The sequence below is a fragment of the Podarcis bocagei genome (genome assembly GCF_964188305.1).
Source record: "Podarcis bocagei genome assembly, chromosome: 11".
NCBI classification, from domain to species: Eukaryota; Metazoa; Chordata; class Lepidosauria; order Squamata; family Lacertidae; genus Podarcis; species Podarcis bocagei.
The window spans coordinates 56,338,394-56,363,650 of record NC_138136.1 but is presented as its reverse complement, the minus strand read 5'-3'; positions in this window follow the sequence as shown (position 1 = coordinate 56,363,650).

The window sequence follows — 25,257 nt, the reverse complement described above, 5'->3', positions numbered from 1 at the left end:
AGCTTCTGAAGTAGCCTTGAGAACTTGATTCAGATATCGACTTCTAAGGAGCTAGTTTAACTCCAGGTTCCAGGGGCAGCAAGGACTGAACATCAAATCTATTAACCTCTGACCTCACCAGTTGGCGAGACATCACAGCAGCAGTAATTAGGAAGTCAATTGGAATCACATGTCTCACTTACACCGTCATGTCAATCAATAGTGTTGGTGACAGATTCATTAGGCTAAGCCTTGCAGCATCGGCTAGTAACAGGCTCATAAAATACACTTTTGGAACAAGGCAGAGGGGGAGAGGGGGGGAAAATCAGCTAGAAGGACTTGTCAGGATGACAATATGTATTGCGCAGGATGTCTGCAATTTATGAACAGCTACACACTGGGGTAACCTTTTTGACTTGGCCCTAAATTTTCCCAAGTAATTGCTAAATAAAACAGCCACAAAAAATTGCACTTTAAAAAAAGTCACATTTCTCCCCTTTTCCTGACAGGGCTTAAAATAAAATAAAATAAGCAGTGGTTACCATTAACAAATAATGTAGGGAAGTAAAACAGGGGTATTATTTCATGCAGAAACGCCACTTTGCTTTTATGATTGCTAGATTTTAAAAGGAAGCATTTGTCGCCTCTTTGCCCGTGCTATGAAAGATGCTCTTGAACAATCTTCTCTGGAATTTGCACCAAGGGTAGAGAACCTCTTTCAGTCTGATGAGCATTTTCTCTTGGAAGCAACTTTCTGGGAACAGACACCAGAGGAAAAATGGACAAAACCATGCATGCAACTCTCGTCAAGGTACCATAAGCTACATTCCACGTTAGAGATATAGGTTTAATGTACGTGGAATGCTGTGTTTGAATGTTTAATTGTGTTTAAAAAGTTGAAATGGGAAGTTAACCTTTAGGCAAAAAGGTTGCACTCTGGCAAAAGCAGCAGAGAAGGCCAGCGTGGTTCCATTAGAGTGAGATAAGCTACCTGATGACTCAGCTCAGGAAAAACAAGCTGCAGAGCTCTCAGACCAGGAAGCTAAAACTTGAGAAGCCAGTGTGTGTTTGCTTGGAGATGGTTAGTAGTAGCAGCAGCAGTTGCTGCAGAGAAGTTATGCAAAGCTTAGGCGCTCTCTCTGGGACCAGAGAGAGAGGGGAAAGTTTACTGAACTGCATAAAGGACTGGACCTCATTGCTTATTAACAATAATAAACTGTAAAAAAAATAATGAAACAAAGCCTACAGTAAGATGGAAAAGAGTGTTTATTTTTGTATTAAAACGTTTCTCCTACTTTTTCTAATTGCAAAGTCTTTTAATCAGATCCTTGGAACTAATCTGCTTCTATACTTAGTAGAGATAAGGCACCCAACCTGCCTTGTTGCATAGTTGTTCCGTTGGGATTTTTAATGAGAAAATGAACGCTCAGCTGGGCCATTTGTGGCCATCAATGTTAAAAATCTGGCAAAGGGAAATTTCTGGGGTGCCCCCTTTCCCTTGATGCCCTAAGCATGCACTTTTTTCGCTTCTTGGTTAATCCAGCCCTATACTTAGGGACACAGGTGGCGCTGTAGTCTAAACCACAGAGCCTAGGACTTGCCAATCAGAAGGTCGGCAGTGCCAACCTAGCAGTTCGAAAGCACGTCAAGTGCAAGTAAATAAATAGGTACCGCTCTGGCGGGAAGGTAAACGGCATTTCCTTGCACTGCTCTGGTTCACCAGAAGCGGCTTGGTCATGCTGGCCACATGACCCGGAAGCTGTATGCCGGCTCCCTTGGCCAATAAAGCGAGATGAGCGCCGCAACCCCAGAGTCGTCCGCGACTGGACCTAACGGTCAGGGGTCCCTTTACCTTTACTTAGTGCATAGTTAGACTATGGAACTTGTTCCCCCAGGAGGCAGAAATGGCCTCCAATGGGGATGGCTTTGAAAGAAGATTGGGGACAAGGATAAAGCTATTAAGAGTTACTGGCCACGATGGTTGGAGTTACTAGCCACCCACAGTCAGAGGCAGCAATGCTTCTGAATACCAGTTGCTGGAAACCACAAGAAAAGAGAGTGACAGGTGAAAAACTTCTGGGAGATGATATATAATGAGATGGAAAAAAATGTTGAAATATACATTTATAAAGAAACCAGAAGCATATTTACTGGGCATTGTTGGGAGTGATATAAACAGAAAGGAATGTAAGCTCTTTTTATATGCAACAACGGCAGCAAGAATATTACTGGCCCCAAAATGGAAGCAAGAAGAATTACCGACGAAAGAAGAATGGAGGACGAAATTAATGGACTATGCAGAACTGGGTAAACTAACAGGAAGGATTCGAAATCGGCGGGACCAGAAATTCACAGAAGACTGGAGTAAATTTACGGATTATTTGAAAAGTATTTGTGAAGATCAAACAACGTTTGTAGGTTTGCAAGAAGTTTTGTGAGGCGTATTATTGGAATTTTTGCAAAAATGGATAAGGGGGAGGATGATTAGTTAAGATATTTAAAGGTAACATAAATTTAAGAAATGCATAAGAAGTGGTTAAAACGGTGGATCATCAGAGGTGCTGATGGAATTCGAAAAAGATTGTATAAGTGATAAAGTTTTGTGGTACGTATTATAATTTATATGTTAAAATAAAGAAAAATTATTATTAAAAAAGAAAGGAAAAGAGAGTGCTCTTCTGTTCAGCTTCTGCCACTGTGAACAGAATTTGTGCATAGACAGGCTTTGCCGCAACCTGCAACAGCATTGAGAAAATCCCAGAATGGAATTACAAAACCCATAAGCATTTAAAATTCCACCTTTGCCTGCTTGCAACCAATTTTCATATTTGCATTCTGCTTCACTGACCGATGGATTTGAGTTTTATTCTAAAGAAGAAGAGTTTGGATTTGATATCCCGCCTTTCACTCCCCTTCAGGAGTCTCAAAGCGGCTAACATTCTCCTTTCCCTTCCTCCCCCACAACAAACACTCTGTGGGGTGAGTGGGGCTGAGAGACGTCAGAGAAGTGTGACTGGCCCAAGGTCACCCAGCAGCTGCATGTGGAGGAGCGGAGACGCGAACCCGGTTCCCCAGATTACGAGACTACTGCACTTAACCACTACACCACACTGGCTCTCTAAAAACTTTGCACTTTTTAAATTAAAAAAACCGACACTGTTATTTTGGTCTTCTTCATTATCGGAGTGCAACTCTGGATGTCGTTTCTATCTGAACCTCCTCTGAACCTTGAAAGTTCAGTTTGTGGCATGGATCTGGGAAACGGCCGATGAGATTGTCATTTGCATTTGTCACCGACCTATTATTATATGAAACAAGACGTTGACTTTTGGAGCCAGCGCAGGGAGGTTGGGGCAGAAAGAGGTCTAGTCAGCTAAGTGTATAACTTCTGGCATATTACTGCTTAATCCTAACATAATTATTCTCATCCTTTTATTTGATTAACTTCTAATGGTTCCTCTTGGTGTTAAAGGTCCCATACTGATCATTTGATTTTAGTGTCTGCTATAATTACCGATAATGTTCTTTTGCAAGACAATTTAATGATAACCGCATAACGGCCTATATGAGGAAAGCTGCAGGGTTTCAATGCTTTTGAGTAATATAAAATACATTAGACTAACACAAGCCATCAACATGACAGGGAATGTTTGATTTACACTGAGGACGATGTTACCGAGGCGTCGTGGAATTTCCACCCTCCCTCCTATTCTCTCCCCCCCCCCCCACTTTGCAAGAAACGGCAAAATAGCTGGCTGGCTGGTCTGCTGCTGGCTGGGATTGCTAAAAAAGCATTGTGAACTTAGCTGGCGAGACAAGTAGCTAGTCCTCAGTGTGTTCTACCCAAGCATCATTACTAAACACACAAGCAAGGTTTTCTAAAATTTGTTTTTAGTTTGTCGCTGATTTTAATTATGACTTGGATGTTTTAAATGGCTGTTTTTATCTGTAAAAAGAAAGAAAAACACTTCAAACCAGTTTACAAAATGAATAAAATTGTAATCAAGTGGTATATGACTTGTAATAAATAAATTAAGTAAGTAAGTAAGTAAGTAAGGCAAGATCAGGTCCATGGTCCATGAACTCGTATAGTCCGCTTTTCACATTGGGCAGTCAGATGCCTCCAAGGAGCCTGTGACAGCTCAATAAAGCAATAGCCCTCCCTTGCCAGAACCTGCCATTCCATGGTATACTGCTCCTGAACATGGAGGCTTTGTACAGCCATTATAAGCTAGCAGCAAACTCGAGTCTCCAAGTGCCGCCTTGTAGCCAAAGCACACAAAAAGCTGAAGTATCAGCAGGCTTGAGAAAAGACAAAAGTTTTCAGGGGGAAACCAAAATTAAGGTGGGGACTTAAGTTGGCAAGGGGAAACCCAAACAGCTGACTGATCTAGCTGACTGACTCCTCAGAGGAGGAACAGAAATGTGATGGAGATAAAATGTAAAATGTGTTCTTAATGCTGTACACTGCCCTGAGAAGAGGACATGACTGCCTGCCTGGAACTCTAAGCAGGAGAATGCCACAATGCAACAGTTCATTGCAGGTTCCTTTTTTCTTCTTCTTGTTGTTGTTGTTGTTGTTGTTGTTGTTGTTGTTGTTGTTGTTGTTGTTGTTGTTTTGCTTTGCTTTGCTTTGCATTACATTGTTTAGTCCCTTTTTACACACACACACACTCACCCTCTCTCTCTCTCACACACACATGCCTCATTTTGATTTGACAAGACACTACATGTCTTGACAAGGGACACGGGTGGCGCTGTGGGTTAAACCAGAGAGCCTAGGACTTGCCGATCAGAAGGTCAGCGGTTCGAATCCCCGTGATGGGGTGAGCTCCCGTTGCTCAGTCCCTGCTCCTGCCAACCTAGCAGTTCAAAAGCATGTAAAAGTGCAAGTAGATAAATAGGTACCGCTCCGGCGGGAAGGTAAACAGCGTTTCCGTGCGCTGCTCTGGTTCGCCAGAAGCGGCTTAGTCATGCTGGCCACATGATCCGGAAGCTGTACACCGGCTCCCTCGGCCAATAAAGCGAGATGAGTGCCACAACCCCAGAGTCGGCCACGACTGGACCTAATGGTCAGGGGTCCATTTACCTTTACTTTACATGTCTTGACAGACAGGAAACTGTCTGATCCTCTCCTAAAAGCCATCCAAAGCAGGCATTGCGAGGCAACAAATGCCCTACTTGGATCACGTGCTGTGTTCAGGGGCGGCTCCCTCTGCCTGTCCCAACCCTCCCCCCCCCCCAAGACAGGACAAGAGAGCTGGGTGACGATGGTCCCATACTTTGCAGGTGCGCTGTCCTTCTGCTGATCATCTGACTCCCGCAGTGAAATATTGCACCGCAGGAAGCGTCGCAAGGTGCACACACACACACCCCATTTCTCCTGGAAATTAAGCAATCGCTCACAGTGTCCTGGAAATGCACAGCATAATTTATGAAGGGAGCATCATGTCCAGAGGTGGGGACGGGGGCGATGCAGATTTCTTGTCGGCGACGGCGACGAAAAGGTTAACAGTGGTCATATTGCATCTGCCGTTCCCTTTTCTTCCCTCTGATTCTAGGATAATGGCATTTGGGCAAATGTAGGAATGTCCTCTTTAGAGTGCTTTATGCCCCATTAGTATTATTGCAAGTCTCAGGACCCACATGTTCAAGCACTTAATCAAAAGCAATGGGTTGAAAATCATGTTTCCAGTGCTCCTCATATTTGATTCATTCCTCCCAGATAGAAAGAAGTAAAAAACACATTACTCGCTCCCAAACAGGACATGCATTATCTACTAAGCAGTTGAGAAGGCTATCATTGGGTTTTATCCCTTTGGGTGCTGGAACGGACAAGAATTTCTCCCACTCATCCATTCAGTGAGGCGAGGCGTCCATTTTTCATCGCCCCCCCCCCCTCCACCCCTCTCTCTGACAGACAATCCTTTAGTTTTCCATAGATCTCTCTTTTAAAGACACATCCATGTCACTTATTTTAATTGTCGGCTTCGGGCATTGGACATTGATGGGGAAGCTGTGGGGTGGGGGTGGGGAGGGAGACCCACAACATACAGCGTACGGCATAAGCAGCAATACATCTCTGGAGACCTTACAAGGGTTTTACAAACCAAAATAAATGGGAGAAGGCCATCTCTTAAGGGAAGAATTACTTTGTATATTTAATTACCCGGAATCTGCTCCATGAGAGTCCCATGGACTGCAAGAAGATCAAACCTAACCATTCTGAAGGAAATCAGCCCTGAGTGCTCACTGGAAGGGCAGATCCTGAAGCTGAGGCTCCAATACTTTGGCCACCTCATGAGAAGAGAAGACTCCCTGGAAAAGACCCTGATGTTGGGAAAGATGGAGAACACAAGGAGAAGGGGACGACAGAGGACGAGATGGTTGGACAGTGTTCTCAAAGCTACCAGCATGAGTTTGAGCAAACTGCGGGAGGCAGTGGAAGACAGGAGTGCCTGGCGTGCTCTGGTCCATGGGGTCACAAAGAGTCAGACATGACTAAACGACTAAACAACAACAACAATCTGCTCCAGTTCTTGGTGAGTGGTCTTTCTGTGTGGTCTTTTATAGCGGTTTGGTCATCAGCTCTGAATTGGTCTAGTTTCCGCTGGGATGGTAACTCCTGTCCCATGAAGAAGCCAGTGTGGTGTAGTGGTTAAGAGCGGTAGTCTCGTAATCTGCGGAACTGGGTTCGCTTCCCCGCTCCTCCACATGCAGCTGCTGGGTGACCTTGGGCTAGTCACACTTCTCTGAAGTCTCTCAGCCTCACTCACCTCACAGAGTGTTTGTTGTGGGGGAGGAAGGGGAAGGAGAATGTCAGCCGCTTTGAGACTCCTTAGGGTAGTGATAAAGCGGGATATCAAATCCAAATGCCTCTTCTTCTTCTTCTAATAGGGTAGTCCTGCGCATGAGTCAGTAGTTAGCCCCATGTGCAACACAGCCTACTCCCATTGCATGGGATCGCAGCCCTATTTGGTGGGTCAGTGTCATGAGATGCACAACATCACCAGGATTGGTGACATGCAGGGAGAGAGGAGAGGAGAGGAGAGGAGAGGAGAGGAGAGGAGAGGAGAGGAGAGGAGAGGAGAAGGAAGCCCCCTTTTGCTTGTAGTGGCTAGCAGTACAGCGCAGGCTAACTGGGCGGCTGAATATAGTACTTCGAAAACATTTCTTTCTTTTTAAAAAATAATTTAACCATTTTTTCAATACAAACAGCAACCACAAAAAACACATACAGCAAAAACCACAATAACACTAATAACACAATTTAATAATTCAGATTTGAGTACTGATATATCTATAACTACACCCTTTTATCAATATTTCCCCACCGCTCCTCCCCCTACTTCCCACCACTTTCCGCCTTATCGCTTAAGTATTCCTTCAAAATTTCTTCATATTTATCCATTCTTAATTTGTTTTGATATGCAATTCGTTCGTATGTAACTAGTCTATCCATATTGTCAATCCATGTGCTCAATGGGATTTTTTTTGCAGCTCTTCCAATTTTTGACCCCTTGTAATCTCCCACGTTTCCGGTATATAATTTAGAATTAAATTCAAATCCCCTAAATAACATTTCACAGTATTTGACTGTGCCTGAACCATTAGTGATCCACTGACTAGTCAACTAACAATCTTTGGCTCTGGCTAGTGGTCTGTTTGAGTGACATGCCAAGCCTGATGTTTGCATAGCGTGTTGGCCCACCTGGCATACCAAGGAATGGCCCGCCCCAGCAAGTGAGGCAGGTATGGCAAGCCAGGAGGGCCAACAAACAGCCGTTTGCTTCCATGCAGTTCCGATTGAGCTGTTGAACTTTTTTTGCCTGTTTTTGCTACCTCCACTCCACCACCAGGACTGGCCAGAAACTCGTTACTTGGTCGTTTAATCTCTCGATCTCATAGCATGGCACTGCGCTAGCAATCGCAGGCAGAGCGAGGAGGGTTGAGAACGGGCCGCAAAACGTTTAATAGCGGAGCTCTCCGTGCCCCCCGCCTCAATCTCATCCGTGCAATAATAACATAATCAATTTGTTTCCTTTGTTCTCCTTGGTTGTGGGAGCTTTCAAAGTGCATTTCCTTCTGATATGATGCTAGAATAAAGCCTTTGTGAAAACCAGCTGATTACCTGAGCAGACTGAAGCAGGCGTCTGCGGCCGAGTTTATAGTGCTTTCCTTATCCGTGTGACAGGGTATTTCAACCCGATCTGCAAGCGCACCTTGACAGTGTGAGCGATGAAATTCTCTAGGAGGTGTCTCAGACATATGAGGTTTCTTGTGCCTCTTAATGCTTTAGCACGCACACACACACATCCTCAAAGCTTCAGTGTCCAATCCAACAACCCACTGAGTAATGAGTACAACTGAATTCTATTGATCCACTGTTTCAGGTCCTCTACGGATTCGAGTTAACACTGTACTCATTGGGCTGCGAGTTCCAGTCCTGTCCTCCCCTGTGATCCTGCTTGCAAACAGCTGTACGGTGGTACCTCAGGTTAAGAACTTAATTCTTTCTGGAGGTCTGTTCTTAACCTGAGACTGTTCTTAACCTGGAGCACCACTGTAGCTAATGGAGCCTCCCGCTGCCACCGCGCCACCGCCGCACGATTTCTGTTCTCATCCTGAAGCAAAGTTCTTAACCCGAGGTACTATTTCTGGGTTAGCGGAGTCTGTAACCTCGGCGGCAAGAGTCTTAATAGCACAAGGATGGAAGAACGAGGAAATTCCGATGAAAGAACTGTGGCAAGAAAAACTGATGGACTACGCGGAATTGGCAAAACTGACACACAAGCTACGTGACATGGATAACTGTGATTTCAAAGATGAATGGGAACCTTTTATGGAATATTTGAAGAAGCGACAAAATGAACTGGACTCTTTTGCAGGTTTTGAATAAACATTCGCAATCTTTTTATTGTAATATATAGATAGACAATTTGAGGATATTTACAATTTTATAACATGCAGACAGAAAGAAGTGTTGAGAAACCAGAGAAAGGAGCTGAAGGAACTCCGGGGGTGGGGTGGGAGGTTGGGTTTTCTGTTTAGGGGGGAGGGAAAAATGGAAGGGGGGAACAATATGGATGATGTATTTTTGTTAATATTATTGTGTTGAAATTTCTAATAAAAAAAGAGAGTCTGTAACCTGAAGTGTCTGTAACCCGAGGTACCACTGTATATATCCTTTGTAAGGTGAAATGCTTCTGGGAGATGATATATAATGAGTTGAAAAAAATGTTGAAATATACATTTATAAAGAAGCCAGAAGCATTTTTACTGGGTATAAGTAAAAATATACATTTATAAAGAAGCCATTTATATTTATACATTTATAAATATACATTTATAAAGAAGCCAGAAGCATTTTAAATGCTTTAAATGCTTGGTTGGGAGTGAGATAAATAGAAAAGAATGTAAACTCTTTTTATATGCAACAACAGCAGCAATGATATTATTGGCCCAAAAATGGAAGCAAGAAGAACTACCGACGACTGAAGAATGGAGGGTGAAGTTAATGGACTACGCCAAATTAGATAAACTAACAGGAAGAATTCGAAACCGGCGGGACCAGAAATTCACGGAAGACTGGAGTAAATTTATGGACTATTTGAAAAGCATTTGTGAAGATCAGACGACGTTTGTAGGTTTGCATAAGTTCTGTGAGGAGTATTATTGGAAGTATTGCAAAAATAGATAGGGGAAGGATAATTTGTTAAGACATTTAAAGGCAATACAAAGTTAAGAAATGTATAAGAAGTAGATAAAACGGTGGATTATCAGAGGTGCTGATGGAAGTAAAAAAAAAGATTGTATAAGTGATAAGTTTCGTGGTACATTTTATAATTGATATGTTAAAATCAATATGTTAAAATCAATAAAAATTATTTTTTTAAAAAAAGTATATATCCTTTGTAACAGGCATGGAGAACCTTCAGCCCACGTGGGCCAAATTAGGCCCACCCCCCAGAATTCCTAATCTGGCCCAGGAGTCTTTCTCCAACTATGCCCACCTGTCACTCATCTGACATCATATGCAAAGGAACCAATGGGAGCCTTAGAGTGCCCCCCCATGGTCCCATTGCAAGCGTGCCTTGCATTTGGTGTCACCCCAGTTCAATGGAATGCCCATGCATCAAAGGGGCTGGCCAGAGGAGCGTGCCAATAGGAGTCAAGGGTGGCTAACTAACTTACATGGTCCTGCACCCAATGAGTGTCTGAAAATGCATCTGGAGGGTTTCACGGCTTTCATGCAGCCAATGAGCTGCTAAGAGTGGAGATCCTCTGAAAGGGCAGCAAGCCCCAGCCCTATTCATTCATTAATCCCCCCCTTTGTCTGTCTTGAGGCAACAGTGTCCACCTCCAGGTGGTTGAAATCAAGCCACTGGAGAATCATAGCACCTACTGCCACTGCAGAGATCAGTAACGCATAACTGCTGCCTTCCAAATGGTTTTTGCTGAGTTTGCAGCACCAAAGTGAAATCTCTGGGGCAAGCCTGGGCAGTGTATGTGGTCTGCCCAGATGATGAGACCATCCTCTTGGCCTGGCTGATGTGGTCCAAAGGAAAGCAGAGCAATATGCTTGGCTGCAGGAGTTGCTGGAAGGAGGTGTACAAGGTGCCATCAAACCATCTTAGGGACTCCACTTTGGATTTGTGTAGGGTTTACTCCCTTGCCTTTTCTTCTCCTGAAGATATCCTGCAAGGCCACGGAGGTTTAGGGCCAGAGTTTTCCTTCTCCATGATGTGCTGCCTTCCCAGGTGGACGAGCTTACATCTGCCACTCATTTCCCTCTACAACACGTGCCTTCTTGACCTATTGGCCTCGTCAATCCACCAGAGTCTGCCTTCACATGTAGGGGGAATCCTGTCTCTCACCAGCCAGTGTGGTGTAGTGGTTAAGAGCGGTAGACTCGTAATCTGGTGAACCGGGTTCGCTTCCCCGCTCCTCCACATGCAGCTGCTGGGTGACCTTGGGCTAGTCACACTTCTCTGAAGTCTCTCAGCCCCACTCACCTCACAGAGTGTTTGTTGTGGGGGAGGAAGGGAAAGGAGAATGTTAGCCGCTTTGAGACTCCTTAGGATAGTGATAAAGCGGGATATCAAATCCAAACTCCCTCCTCCTCCTCCTCCTTCTTCTCTTTTAAAAAAACCCTGGCCACCCTAAAGCAAATAAATAAAGTGGTTGCGCCACCTCTGCCTGCACACATAAACACACTTTCAAGGGCTTACTAAATCAGGCAACAATAAAATGGATGGGGACTTCCATCAGTTCTAAAGCAGAACTATGTAGAGGCCTCTATCTCTCAGGTGTTTGCTGCCTGCTCCCTTATTTAGTAGACTGAAGCAAAACCAGCTGGTTGAGTAACTGTAGCGGAATTGCTGTGTTCCACCAGCCTGGATAATTCTCCTCCTCTTGATCACAGCAAGTATCAGATCTACCAGACGCATCCGCCGCTCCATTTTTCTTCATTAGCCACTCACGTGTTGCATCCACTGAGAAGTGGCGCCGTTAACAAATTCCTACCTTTCACCCTCAATTAAACGCACTATGTTAAAAATGGATAGATAAAGGGGATTCCATCAAAAAAGTCCAATAAAGGGCCCCCGGAGATGCTTTGAACTATGATCTCGCAATTAAACGTGATAGTAATTAATCATCTTCACGAAGCAATTTGCTGCCTATTGCAGGTGGTCTTCGTATTAAATCGGAAATGTGCTTTCCAACACCCCACCCCCTTTTGGCTCTAAGCTTTGGCTTGGTTGGTGCTGGGCATTGCCAATCACCTTCCCTCGCGTCCCAGTTCACAGAGACAACTCAAATGAGCATGGCTGCTCAGTTCTGCCAGCCATAGCAGAAGAGGGCCTTCAAATACGTGCCCCCTGCCAAGACTGCCCCACAGCTTTGGAGCTTTTTGTCCCTGCAACAGGGGCAGGAAATCTTTCTCAGCCCGAGGGATACATGACAATGGTGGGCAGTTCCAGAGTCAAAAGCAGGTGAAGCAATAGATGCGGCTCTTACCTGTGTACACTAGGCTACAACCCAGCCAGGTGACACACTCAAACAGGTTTCTGCTGTGTGGAATGGGGGTGGGAAGGAGGGAAATGGATGGAGTACGCATGCGCATTCAACTGCCTAACAGCGTCTGCATCACCCAGGAGATCGCAGTCATGGAGATAAGAAAAGAAGAGTCATTCTGTTGTCTGGAGAGGTCACTTCCTGGTTTGCATGGAGAAACTGTTTTCAACAGAGCGCAGCAACGGAAGCAGACTGCTGTATAAAGGCAGCACCTGGTATTGAAATTTTGCGCCCCATAACAATTTTGCGTCCGGGGCAACCACCCCTGTGGACGCCCCCCACCCATGCTACGCCACTGAATTCTGGGACTGCCCCTGGAAAATCGGGGTGCTTGGAAAGAATGCAATTTGCATTGATTTCCAAGGCCCTTAACAACTTGATTCCCGAATACTTCAGGGGCTGCCTTTATCCCTTATCTCTGCTTGATCTCTGAGGTTTTTGGGGGACTCACTGATAGTAGTACCCCAGATGTCAGATCTATGGCTCATGTTCGCATGGAGTCATGCTGAGGTCAGACATGCACCCTCCCTGTTGAACTTCTGATCTTTTAGTTTTAAGTCATTTTCAAAATCTTATTGTATTGGGTCTCTTATACACCTCCTAGAGACAACTGCAGAATACAAGTTGTTTAAATAAATAAAGTAAGTTAAAATAAACCTTGGGTGTTGCTTACGAGGAGGTTGGAGTTCTGGCAATGCACACTCTCTACTTCTGGACTTGTTTGCAAGATTCTAACCAGACTCTCATATGTTTGTTTCAAAATAAGTTATTCTCTAATAAGCACATTTGCACTCTCTGATCTGCTGAACTACTGGGGTCCTGCAGCAATTGATATAAAACCTTGCATCTTGGAAAACAAAGCCTCGGGTTTTGGCCTTCCACACCAACCTTTTATGAATTGTGTAGCTTGCACACAGACCTACAATTCTCACATGCAGTCCTGACACTCAGTTATAGGGATCTCTTGGCAATGGGTCCTTGACCCACTCCAGAGTTTGGCATCTCAAGAGTTAATACAGTCACAGAGATAAAGCAGAAGTGAATTTATTACCTCAAGAGGGAATTAGTGTATTGTCTCAAAAGGGAAATTAGCACACTTACAAAAGACATTAACAAAACAAATAAACAGCATGCCTATATTAGGATGCGTTCAGAAGCATTAAAAAGCATTCCTGGGAGCACATAGGGAAACTAAGATGTGGTCAAGGAAAGGCAGTAGGGGGAGGATGTTGGCTGAAGGAGTGAAGGTTGTACCAGAAAGGTGGAGAGAGATGGGTGCTGACCCAAGGTGTTTGTAGAAGAGAAGTAGAGGTTGTCAGAGGAACAAGGGGCTGGCAGATATTGCAGATATTAATATTGCACAATTTGAAGTGACTGGATGCATAAAAACTGACTCCTTTTGGAAATGAAGCATTGTCCAGACTCACTAAATATCATTCAAAATCTTACTTGCGGAACTTTCTTCAAAACAGAACAAAGACATCAAATGATACATCCAAACAGTTCCATAAGACCTATGCCAGTCTAAGGCATAGGATTACAAAATATGAAATAATTCCAACGGGCCTAGAAGCAGAGGTCTGTTTCTCTCCACAGCCTGCATCTTGCCTTAGGCCGTTTACCTGGAGAGCTTCATTTACACCCTCATTCTGGGAAACAAAGAACTCCTTCCATGATCAAAATAAAAAACATCCTTCCAGTAGCACCTTAAAGACCAACTAAGTTAGTTCTTGGTATGAGCTTTCGTGTGCATGCACACTTCTTCAGATACACATATCTTCAGATACACACTTCTTCATATACACATATCACATGTGTATCTAGCTAGCAGAAAACAACAATAGTTGATCAACTCAGCTAGAGCTCAGAGTCCGATTCTTGGCTTCAATTTAGCCTCATGGAAAACCCCCATTCATTAATACACAGAGCCATTCCCATTTCAGTGTCAATTAAATCAATTACATTTAACAGGAGAGTGGAGCGGGGGGTTGTATTAGCTGATCTTCAGGGTTCCTTCCAACTCTACAATTCTGTGATTCTAGGTAAAAATCAGGAGGAAACAGGTGGGAGACTCTGGGGCTATGGCTGAGAGGAAAGGGTCCATTTTACAGTGGGTGGTTGTGGATCGTGAGGAAAGAGGGAATCTGAGATTCTGGGGTATGCAACGACTGCGGTGAGAACTTTATTAGCCAAAAATTGGAAATTACAGGAGTTACCAATGTTGGAGGAGTGGCAGAGAAGCTGATGGATTATGCGGAACTGGCAAAACTGACCTGCAAGATCCGAAACCAGGAAGAATAAAAAATCCAAAGAGCCTGGAGTAAATTTATTGATTATATAAGTAATAACTGTAGAAGTTTGAAGACATTAGCAGGACTGAAATAAATCTTATGACGTGGATTTCTGGAAAGGACAGGAAACTGTGAGATGTAGATTGAGAAAGAAAGCCTGTGGCTGGGAGGGAGGGAAGTCATTGCTTGGCAGAGCAGTCGGAAAGGAGTTGTGTAGAAGAATGTTGAAATTTGTTGTTTGTTTTTTAAAGTGGAAATTTAATAAAAATGTATTTGAGATTCTGGGGTGAGGCAACCAGATAAGGAAATGCATAGGGAAGGAAGTGAGCAGGTGTCCCCCAGAAAGAGGGACCTGACTGGGCTTCAAAGCAGGAAACAGGGGAAAGAGACACATGAGTGTTTGGCCAGCTGATGGGCTTGAGAGAGAGATTGCTACCTTTACTTGTTCTGTGAGGCTGGGGTTTAGTCATATGAGGTGGAGGTGAGAGCATATCTTCAGCAGCAGAAAGAAAAAAAGAGAAAGAAGGGGAGAGTCCAAACAGGAGAGTTGCCAGATAGAGAGGTGAGGTCGCCTTGGTATCCAAAAGATTCCTAGTTAATAAGGCTGAAAACCGTCACCTCTTATGCCTGAGTTGGGCTGGAAAATTAACATAGAAACAAAAACGGTAAATCCTGAATGGGTGTTAAAAGTTTTAAAATGGTCCCAGCCAGAAAGCATTTGTCTAAAGGAAACGTTTTGCGAAATGGCATCTAGAAATGCATCTTATTCTGCTGTCCAGGTAAGATGGGAGAAAATAGATTAAGATAAATTTGGGGGCTCAGGCTATTGAAACTTCTTAATTAGCAATTGTGTGGAAGGGAGGAAGGAGTGCCATGCAGGTGTCCATTTCTTGGTTGAATATTTCCAGAAGGAGTCTGATGCTCTTCTTATTTTCTCAAACCAGGGAACTCTGGCAGCCAGACCCTGCCATTTTACTCTGTGCCACAGTGATAGGCTGGAACAGGAGGACACGGCCTGCATAAATGCCTTTCTATTTTACACCTTTGGATTTTTCGTATTAAAATTGCTTTAAAATGTTGTTGGCGTTCCTTGGGAGTCTCTGCTATCGATTGGCTTTGTTCTCTGCAGTTGGAGTTTTACAGAGCATTGCAATCTTGTTGTTTGGTTATAACTGTATTTTAAGATTTTCCTTGTTCTTGTAAGCCGCCCAGGGAATCTTATTATTGGGCAGCATATCAATAATGCTTAATAAATACAGTCGTACCTGTTAGGAATTCAAGCCTTATCAGGAGAATCTGGCCACTCTCCAGGCACCCGGCTTGATCTCCTTGTTGACCTCCCTGTCTGCGTTTCCCGGCAGGATACAGGCTAGGTCGCGATCGGCGATCCTCCTCAGCGTGAGAAGGACACACCACTCTTCCCTGCTCCCTGCTCCCCCCAGGGAGGGGAAAGAGATAGACAGAAATGTATTTACATGCCTTTATTTCTGTCTTTGCAGCATTACAGAGAAACGCGTCTGCTCTCTTCAAACTCCAACAGCAGAGAGACAAACACCACCTCCCATACTTCCTGTACAGGTCAAATTACACTTTGAGCTAAATCCGGTGCTCAGCACTGTGATTAGACTGTCCCTTTGTTCCCACGGTACAGTCCCAACATTCCCATCATGTTTTGCTTTCCAGCCAGCTGCAGCTCGCTGCCGCATTGCATCCATATTGTAACAGTACCTTGGTTGTCAAGTGTCTTGGTACTTGTATGTTCTGGTTCCCAAACGCTGCAAACCTGGAAGTGACTGTTCCAGTTTGCGAACTATTTTTGGAAGCCAAACATCCAATGGGGCTACCACAGTTCCCAATTGGCTGCAGGAGTTTCCTGCAGCCAATCAGAAGCTGCACATTGGTTTCCGAACGTTTTGGAAGTTGAACCGACCTCCAGAACGGATTCCATTCGACTTCCAAGGTACGACTGTAAATGGAACTAAAACCAAACCACTTTTGGTGACTTGGCAAGAGTTTCAATTATCCATCACTTGCTGGATGTGAGCAGTTAACTCTCTTCAACTGGGCTTCTCAGTCTATTAGCTGTTGTCCCTCTTTCTTCATTCTTACATGACACACCAATTGCTCTCTCCAGTTCACCATCTCTCAGATGTCCCCACCTGCCTTCCACTTCCCCTTGATTCCCCCCTCACATTCTGCACCCCAGACTTCACTGGACCTGCGGCGCATACACAAGATCAGGGATTTTCCTGGAGAGCTGTCTGGTTGCATTTTGGTACCACCAGAGTGGCTGGCCAGAAGAGCTTTTTTTTTATTTAAAAAAAAAATAGTTGAATATAAGAACAACATATAATCAAATACAAGCAATCAAATACAGTTTTCCCCTACTCCCCCCAAAAAACCAGCCCCAACTACATCCTCATAATTACCTCAGTAATATAATCAAATAAAAAAATATTTCTACAGTTGTTGGTTTAAAAAATATCATTCCACATGCTCCCATTTGTCTTAGGTGGCTTAAATGCATGTTCTTTCTTTGATGCCTATGTAATAAAGGAGGACCACGTTATGTAAAAGTTATGTAGTTTCTCATGTTGTTTTCTTTCACATACCCTTTCTGTTAAAATAAAAAAATTCCTTCCAGTAGCACCTTAAAGACCAACTAAGTTAGTTCTTGGTATGAGCTTTCGTGTGCATGCACACTTCTTCAGATACAGATTTTTTTATTTTGACTATGGCAGACCAACACGGCTACCTATCTGTAACTGGAACCATGGAAGGCACCACATTGAGCCGCATGAAATGGAAGTCCATCTGTGTATCTGAAGAAGTGTGCATGCACACGAAAGCTCATACCAAGAACTAACTTAGTTGGTCTTTAAGGTGCTACTGGAAGGAATTTTTTTATTTTGACTATGGCAGACCAACACGGCTACCTATCTGTAACCTTTCTGTTAACTTTTCCATCAAAATTAATTTCCAGACATAAGCATAGGTAAAGGTAAAGGGACCCCTGACCATTAGGTCCAGTCGTGACTCTGAGGCTGCTTACTCTGCTTACTCTGAGGCTGCCTCAGCTCCTGGAAATCAGCACCCCCCGGCCAGCCCCAAAGCCACCATTTGTTTGTGGAGCTTGCAGCCCGGGCTGCTGCAATAAACAACTGTGCAATAAACAACTTCCGGCAGGAAGGTGAACGGCGTTTCCGTGCGCTGCTCTGGTTCGCCAGAAGCGGCTTAGTCATGCTGGCCACATGACCTGGAAGCTGTACGCCGGCTCCCTCGGCCAATAAAGCGAGATGTGTGCCGCAACCCCAGAGTCGGCCACGACTGGACCTAATGGTCAGGGGTCCCTTTACCTTTACGGGGAATAAGGAGGTCGCCTTGCAAATCTCAGCACCTTTAAAAACGACATTTCCCAGGATTCTTTGGAGATTGATTAAAGTGGTATGATACTGTTTTAAATGTATGGTGTAGATGGGGCCTTCTTTTGTGTGTGTGTGTGTGTGTGTGTGTGTGTGTGTCACAAATATAGGAATCTGAGATTGGCATTTCCCAGATTTCCATATCTTGGACTATAGTGAGCCTAAGCGAAAGATCCCATGTAGGAAAGCCGTTTAAAGGGTCTGGAAGATGTGCTCTTAACACACTGCCTAACCCCAAACAACCCAGAAACTACCCCTGGGATGAAATCAAATGAAACACATGCTTTTCTCTCTGCCAAGAAGAAGAAGAAGAAAACCACCCCTCTGCAGCAAATGAAATATCACTGGCCTTTAATGTGTCAATAAATAAACACGATCGCTTACAGTTTGTTATTTATTCAGAAAAATCAAATAACCAGCAGCACTGATTGCCAGCTGAATCTCTGATTAATCCGGGTGTCGTGGACCACTGAGGAACGCTGATTTTCGGTCTCGTTCGGCAGGCAAGCCCATTAAAACGATCCTCGAAAGGTTTGTTTGTACAGATGCCCATAAAAAGTTTCATAAACCACCCACAATCACCCGCCTTAATCCGCCATTCCTTCAAGCTTCTTGTGTGCCGGGTGACATGGTTGACAAATTAGGAAGGTTCTCTTGGCACCGCACCAGAACTTAGCTGCTAATTGTGGTAATAAATAACCCATCCCCGAAACAGAGACTTCTTTTAATTTCTCCTTCCCTACCAGCAAGCTGGATGGAACGTAGCATTCTAAAAATACATAAAATAAAGGAAGGAAGAAAGGAAGGGAGACTCTCGCTCAAATGGCTGACTGACTAAATATACCTGGGGAGATGGTGAAGGCAGAAAATCATTATTTATGTCTCCCAATCCGTGACAATTCAAAGGGGAGGGGATTTACCCCACTGCAATTCTAAGAATGTTTAATTCGAAGTGTCCTGTTGAAGACAATGGGACTTCCTCTCAAGTGAATGGAGGTAGGATCTCTTGTTCAAGTTCTGTCCTGTTATTTATGTAAAGTGTGTGTGCGTGCGTGCGCGCGCACACACACACATCCCTGTCCCCAAAATGCCCAGAGCAGTTTACACATGTTAATACAGTGGTGCCTTGGTTTACGAACTTAATCCGTTCTGGAAGTCCGTTCTTAAACCAAAGCGTTCTTAAACCAAGGCGTGCTTTCCCATAGAAAGTAATGGAAAATGGATTAATCCGTTCCAGAAGATGAAAAACAAGCCCTAAAACAGCAATTTAACCTGAATTTTACTATCTAACAAGACCATAAAATGAAGGCAACAATCAATGTACTGTACTATAAAATAAATAGGACAGTACTGTAGATGATAAAAATTAAAATTATTATTTTTTCCTTACTTGCACTGATGATAGTCATTATTTGGAGGGAGGGCTTTTATCCATTTCTGCAGTCACACCATCACTGGGTTCCACATAGTCACAAAAAGAAAGTCACAAAAATGAAGTCACAAGCCACAGCCACAAGTCAGTCCCATAAAGCGAAGAACAAGGCACAGTCAAAAAAATGAAAAGGCCACACAAATAAAACTCAAAAAAATAGCAAATACAAAAGCTCCAAAAATCACCTCTGTGTTGCGTGGGTGCTCAGGACTCAACGGAACACACTCAACAGGAAGCGGAACATGTTCTGCTTCCAAGGCAAAGTTCCCAAAGCAAAACACCTCCTTCCGGGTTTGCAGCATTCTTATTCCAAGTTGTTCATAAACTAAGCTTAAACCAAGGTACCACTGTAATAAGACAAGCCCTGCATTTGGAATCACAATCTGAAAAAAATGACACAAAAGGAAAGGGGATTGGGAGGGAAGAGAAATAAGGGGAACTCAGGCGCTAGTTACAGAGTTTTTGTAATGACCAGCTGGAATGGAACAATGTCAAAGAGGGAAGGAGCTAAAAGCTGCTGGTCTTTCAACAGAGCAGAACCCTACAGGTTCATCTTTGTCCCTCTCTGGTCTCCTGATGTGATGGGTGCTGATAAGAGCTTAGTGAGGAGCCTGATGGAGCTGGGTGGAATCTACACACACATTCAAAAACGTTGTGGAAATGCTTCTTTAAAAAAAGGGGTTTTTTGGCGGTGGGGGAATACATTGAATTTGCCATAGCTCACTGTTGCCATCTAGTGTCGCATTTGTATATTGCACTTTGCAACACACTTAAAACCTTTTATTTGCAGCTGCATAGCTGAGCCCCAGACTTTGCTGGTCTTTCAGCAAAGGAGTTGTAGCCCTGCAATTCCTTAAAGAATTCTTAGAAGACTGCTTAAATGGGCAGATGGGCAGGGTATCATCTGTTAGAATTCCTGCTCTGTGATTGAAGTCATGGGATCGCTGTCTTTCACATGACGGTGTATGTTTTGACTCCACAGAGTGGGAAGTGACGGAGACAGGATGTTTGTGCTACTGCGTGCCGTGAAGCGGGACTATTGTCCTTTGTTCTTTCTCTTTGCTGTCTGATGCTAGAGAGAGAGGGAGCCATGTTGCAGTGCTCTGTGTGTGTTTATATGTAAATAAAGTAGATTAGCCAAAATGCTGAGTTGCTGAGGTCTGTTACGCAAGCTGCGAAGACTCTGCAGAACCCTAAGTGTGCCGATGTCTGTTGGCATCGGTCGCTGTGATGTTCAGGCAGAAGAAAGCTTTTGAAGCTCCCAAACCCTCGACCAGGAGGGAGAGAACATGCCAGTCGGGCATGTGTCTCTGCCAGGGTCCTACTCAAGTGTGGGCTGAGCTCCTGATAAATGTGTTTTAGAGCGTGTGCAGATCTCCTTGCAGGAGAGATTTCTACGAGGGAGTCATTTTGGACTCCTGATCCGATGATTCTAGGAAGAGCAGAATTCTGCCTACTCAGAAGCAATCACGATTCAGTTCAATGGCTCTTACTCCCAGGTAAGTCTGAGTAGGACTGCAGCCTTAATGTGATTATTTATTATTCCTGTGGAACGCCCTCCCAGCAGATGTCAAGGAGATAAACAACTCCTCAACTTTCAGAAGACATCTGAAGGCAGCCCTGTATAGGGAAGTTTTTAATGGTTGGTGTTTTATTATGTTTTTATCTCTGTTGGAAGCCACCAAGAGTGCCCGGGGGAACCGAGTCAGATGGGCAGGATATCATCATCATCATCATCATCCAAGCACCACCATCACCAACCCAATCCCCTGCTGCTTGATCTGCTATCAAATTAAAGCCATTTATGGGCAAGGTGTGGACTCCAAGACAGGTGTGGAAACGCAGTCAGAAGGATGGGGTATAAATAGTAAATTATATTTATTATAATAATTATTAAGCGGCTTCTGGAACCAGATCTAAAGTGGCTCAGCAGGGGGCAGACCCATAGCTGTCAATGTTTCCCTTTTTTAAAAGGGAAATTCCCTTATTCTGAATAGGATTCCTCGCAAGAAAAGGGAAAAGTTGACAGCTATGGGCAGACCCTCAAGCCTGCGTCAAAACCCCAGTTTATTCTGGGATTTGACAACCACTCGCATTGCCACGTAACTACAAAGGGAACAAAAGAGAACCAAGTAAAGAAAGCAGCGGCGATTTCCATGAAGGGCGGGGTTTGGGGGGGGGGTCTGGCCTACACCAAACAGGACCTTGGAGAGCGGTTCCGACGCAGCCGTAATAAAATGGCTCAGCTGGATTCAGCATTTGGCAATGGAAATCACTCTTAAGCTCTATTAATTGCTTCATTAATATCTGCTACTGAGCACCAAGCAGAAATCGCATCAAGGTGATGCATGTCCGCAATAACATGTAGGGCATCTCTGCTGACTCATGTACCTCGGGCGCCGACTCAACCTCGGATGCTGGCTGCTGAATGTGGTTGCTAAAGGCTTAGGAAAAAAGAGTCATTTTCCTGACTGGGGAATGTTCATGTGCTTTTTTCTTGTGTGTGTGTGTGTATAAATTTTCCATTTTATAATATTTAAACACATCTTCATTATCCACTTCACTTCTTTTGCTCATACGAGCCTATCGCCTTCCCTCCTTTCCGCCTCATGGTTTTCAGAATTCATTTGTGTTATGTACTGAGTTGAATAGGATTCAGAATGCAGCAGTCTGATTGGTCCTAGAACTATAGGATTCAGAATGCAGCAGCCTGATTGGTCCTAGAACAAGAGGCTCCAGAATGCAGCAGTCTGATTGGTCCACAGGAGCCACCCAATCCAGCTCCAGGTGGAAGTGAATCCGCGACCTGATTGGTCTACAGGAGAATCCTGGAATTAGCCACTCACGTGGGGCCCATTGTGTAAATAATGTATATAAAGCAGACATTCTGGGGGAACTTCCATTCCTCCTCACCGCTATGAGCTGAATAAAGAGCATTAAATCCACTCTCGACTCCGAGTATATTTCAATTTGAGTATCATAGCATTTATACATTTTCCATTTTATGTTTCACTCATTCAGAATATCACATTTTTTTCAATAAAAATAAAAGGGTAGTGACCATTATCATTACAAGTCTTCTTACAAACCTGCTAGTGTTGTTAATGGCTTACAATAGTCCTTCAAGTATTGTATGCATTTACTCCAGTCTTTTGGGAAAGCTTGATCACGCTGGTATCAGATTTTTCTGGTCAGATTCGCCAATTCCACAAAGTCGATTATCTTCATCTGCCACTCTTCTTTTGCTGGTATTTCTTGTTGTTTCCATTTTGGGGCTAAAAGGATTCTTGCTGCAATTGTTGCACACATAAGCAGTTTTTGATTGCCCTTAAGTATCTCTTCACCCACTATACCCAATAAAAATGCTTCTGGCTTTTTAACAAAGGTGTACTTATACATTAGGGACGCAGGTGGCACTGTGGTCTAAACCACAGAGCCTAGGGCTTGCCGATCGGAAGGTTGGCAGTTCGAATCCCCGCGACGGGGTGAGCTCCCATTGCTCAGTCCCAGCTCCTGCCAACCTAGCAGTTCGAAAGCACGCTAAAAAAAGTGCAAGTAGATAAATAGGTACCTTCCAGCGGGAAGGTAAATGGTGTTTCCGTACGCTGCTCCGGTTTTGCCAGAAGTGATTTAGTCATGCTGGCCACATGACCCAGAAAAACTGTAGACAAACGCCAGCTCCCTCGGCCTGTAAAGCGAGATGAGCGCCACAACCCCACAGTCGTCCGCGACTGGACTTAACAGTCCTTTTTTTACTTATACATTTTCTTTAGCTCATTATATATAATTTCCCAATATGCTTCCCCCTTATTACAAGTCCACCACATATGTCATGTTTATTTCTAACGGATGAGATGTTCAACCCTTGAGGCGTCCATGAAGGACGGGGGAGAGGTTTGATTTTGTTCAGGTTTTGATTCAGAAAAGTACCTCCTTCTCACTTCTTGAACCAATACACGGACTGCAACACTGCTATCCATCAAACTTTACACGTCTTCAAATTCCGCAATACAGTTCTCTATTTATCTGCATATTTATCTATCCATGTGGGAGAAGTGTATGTAAAAATGTATATATTCTTGAAAATAACACTGGGAAGAGGGAGAAATATGTGCGGGGAAATTGTTTGCAGGAAAAAAGCGCTTGTTAGTCAAAAGCACACCCAAAATATGTTTATCCAGAGAAATTTGCAACGAGTTTCTGATGATTTTTTAAAAAATGGAAATTGCTGCAGAAATGTGGAGAACTGAAGGTAAGATTGGGGGTGGTGGTTATTGGGTTGTTTTGGTTTTTATTTTGATTATGTATTTTGAGGTGTTATATTCTGATTTTATCCTGTGAACTGTCCTGAGACCTGTGGGTATAGGGTGGTATATAAAAGTGATCATTATTACCAGTGCTTTTTTCCCTAGGGGGACGCAGGGGGATGCACACCCCTAAACATTTTCTGAATCTAAGTTTGGCCTCATTGAGGGGCAGTATTTCAATAATCAGGGCAGATTTGAGGGTAAACCATACACAGCACGGGTCTGCCCTTGTGGCTCGTTGGAAGTTGAAACTGCTCCACACGTACTATTACGCTGTCGTCTTTATGAGGATATACGCTTGACTTTTATTACACCTGTTTTGCAAAAGTCCAGGAAAGATTCGGAACTCCATAGTTTAAAACTACTGCTAGAGGATAAGAATCGCAAGACTACATTAAATGTAGCCAAATTCTGTGCGTCTGCAATTAATCACAGGAAGCAAGTGGTATCCTATAATGACCAAACCCCTAAAAGTTAATTACAAGGGGCACGCTAATAATTAATTTTAATTTTTATATTTAAATCCTTGTTATATTCATATTGTCCTCTGTATTTCTGATATTTTTCTTTTTTATGATTTGTGATATTGTGTGTGTTGACGCTGGTCTGTGACCGTATTAATAAATTCATTCAGTACCCCTAAACATGTTTTTAAAGAAAAAAAACCTTATTATTATTAATAATAATAATAATAATAATAATAATAATAATAATAATAATAATAATAATATTAGCCAAGAAAAACCAAAATCGATGGATTTGTCTTTCCTCTGGTTTTCTCCATCCCTTTTAACCTTATTACTAGTGACCAGGGCCAGATTTAGATTTGATGAGGCCCTAAGCTACTGAAGGTAATGGGGCCCTTTATATGTTCAGCTGTCCTTTGTCAACAACAAATTGCCGCTGTTTTTGTGTGTTGAATATATGCTATATGGTAATTTATGGACCTAATAGGTATCTAAAGCCATTTGCTTTGTTTTCTATCTTATATTTTGGAAATATACATCCAGGTGTTTTTTTCCTTTAAATTTTTTTGGGGGCCCCAAGAGAGTGGAGCCCTAAGCTATAGCTTGTTTAGCTTATACGTAAATTCAGCATTGCATAGGTTAAGGAGTTTGTGGATGGGGAAGGTACTGATATAGTCCATGAAAGAAAATGCCCAAGAAAGTGATTATGGCAACAGAGATTTATGCCAAGCTCTGAGGTGGCGCTGACTTCTGCATTTGTCAGTTTCTTATTTTTTCATTTCATGGCTCTTCAAGCAAATGGTTGGGTGTTGTCGCTGCACAATCTGGCTTTTATTTATTACATTTTTGTACCGCACATTCCCTCAAACGTGGCACGAAAACATCTCCCCCACCTTAGCCTTACCACAGCCCTCCTTCGTTGTACAGTGGTACCTTGGGTTACAGACGCTTCAGGTTACAGATGCTTCAGGTTACAGACTCTACTAACCCAGAAATAGTACCTCAGGTTAAGAACTTTGCTTCAGGATGAGAACAGAAATCGCGTGGCGGTGGCAGTGGGAGGCCCCAATTACCTAAAGTGGTACCTCAGGTTAAGAACAGTTTCAGGTTAAGAACGAACCTCCAAAACAAATTAAGTTCTTAACCCAAGGTACCACTGTACTAATTAAAACAACAGCTAAAGATTTTTTGTTTTGTTTAGGCAAGCCTCCCCCGACAGACAATTCAATACATGAATTTGATTTTCAAATCTGTTGGTTTTATTTTTGTTTTAAATCATCA